The sequence below is a fragment of the Octodon degus genome, unplaced genomic scaffold (assembly GCF_000260255.1).
Source record: "Octodon degus isolate 3935 unplaced genomic scaffold, OctDeg1.0 scaffold00093, whole genome shotgun sequence".
In the NCBI taxonomy this organism is placed as follows: Eukaryota; Metazoa; Chordata; class Mammalia; order Rodentia; family Octodontidae; genus Octodon; species Octodon degus.
The window spans coordinates 1,158,358-1,160,547 of record NW_004524669.1 but is presented as its reverse complement, the minus strand read 5'-3'; positions in this window follow the sequence as shown (position 1 = coordinate 1,160,547).

Sequence of the window (2,190 nt, the reverse complement as noted above, 5' to 3'; positions counted from 1 at the left end):
GGTAACTGCCATGCGCCTCCTGGCCAGGTGGTGGCGGGGCAGCGCGGACTGGGCGGGACCGGGAGTGACGAACGTGAACACCGGCCAACGAATGTGCAGGAAGGGCGGGCGCTGGCTCAGACACGCCCCCTTCCGTAACGTAGGGGCGGGAGAACTGGAAGACTGGAAAGGGGACGGAAGGCTCTGCAAAGGTGTTGGCGCAGGTCTTGGCACTTAATACACTTCTGAAAATGTCAGCGAGGAGTTACAGTGGACATTTAATGAGCCTGCGATGTGCAAATCCCTGGGCTTGGAGGGGCAGGATATAAAACACTTTAAAGAACAATTCAGCCTGACACATGAATACTGAGGTGCTTGCCTCAAAAAACAAGCAGGTTAGTGGTGTAGATAGCCTAACTGGAATAGAGCTAGACAGTGTGGTTATTGGGAGGAGCCAATGGGTTGACTCATCAACCTAGACTTTGACCCACCATCTCACCTTGCGGAATTTGAAGAAGGATTCTCCACCTAGACCCTCAAATAGTACCCTGTAGTATTGCTTGTTGAAACAATATTTCAGAAAGGGCCTATGTGTCCAACAAGTTGCCTGAGTAAACCAAGGTACACAACCAGGAGTAGCACTGTGGTTCTCCAACAAAATGAGTGAGAGCCTTGTTGAGTCATCTGCAGTAGTTGAAAAACCAAGCATGTTGTTTAAAAGCCTACTGTCTAGACAAAACCCACCAGGAACGCATTTACAAATGCAGATGCATTAAGAAAATGGAGGGCAGTAGGGAGACAGATGGATTTCCCACTTAAATAGGGCAGTCTGAGCAAAGACAAAGCGATGTATATGCTGAGCTCAGGGCTCAGCTGAGGTTGGAGGAGGAGGCAGATACACTTTTAAGCCTTCAGTACCCTGGAAGAGAGTCTGGGCTTCACCACAAGGGCAAAGGGGCAATCAGGGTTTTTAATTGGCAATGAGACTAGTTTGGGCTTGAAGTTGAGAATGATTGGTCTAGCAATTGATTCAAGTCTCAGACCTAAGACAAAGGGGCAAGAAGGGCACAGATTGAAACAATGGAGGTCATACTATTAGCAAAACTGGAGGGCCCATTCTGCTGGAGGAAGGAGAGCTTTTTAGAAGATTATTTCCTGGCTAATTTCTATTGCAAAGGATTGGGTTGTAGGGACTTGTTGGTCTCTCAGTGTACCATGGAGAGAAATGGCGGCAGTAGGAATGAGGAAAAGAAAGAAGACGAGGGCCGGGTCAGGTGGTGGCCCATTGCCTTGTTGGCAAAGGACCCAAAGAACAACAGTGGATATGTTTATTTGTACCTTTGCAAAGTTAGTATCAGGAGACACAAGTTTGCCTAGTGACTAATAACTGAAATTGTCCAGGTAGGATGTTTTTCTCAAGACTGAAGCAGCTTGACTGATTTAGGCAGTCTGGTCTTGTCCTGCCCTCCCATATATGATTGATTTCCCACTTTAGTCACTCCTAACATCTCTATTGTTTTGATGGGTGTTCAGTTGCAGTTGGAGAAGCTGTGTTTGGAGAACTCTGTAGAAGACAGCGTTTCATTTCTGATGCCAGTCCAAAGATTTTTAGTACCTGAATACAGCAATTTAACCCCATATAGTCCAATAATCCATATATCCATAACTCTGTAATGAGTTAACAGTGAAGCTGGCAATTGTCAGGGGAAGTTGTTAGTGATTTGGACCTTTTACAGCTAGCATATGATTATGGTATTACTTTTCACATCTCATGGTTGCACTTTTCTGCTAGATGTTAGGTGAGACCTGTATAAATAAAAAAAAAGTATTGTTATCTATCAAAGTCAGTTAAATCTCTTAAGGATTTACCTTGGAACCAAGTACAGCACCTCTTAACATCTTCTGTCAGTTTCAGCCATCTAGATGAGTCATAGCCATTGCTTGACCAAGTTGCTTTCTGTGAAAGCTTGAAAGATTTTTTTTTTTTCTCTCCAGGTGACTTTCTGTAGGCACACTATACATCACTAACCATTTTCCTTTGTGGTCTCATAATCCCCTTGATTAGAAAATCAAGGACTCAATTGAGTTACAGAATGTTGCAGCAGAGGTTCTCTTATGTCCTGAGTCCTCATTGACCTTGGAGGGTTAGGACCAAGATATTGGCTATCCTATTAGCCCATATATCTCTAATTTTTGGTCTCCAATCCTCAG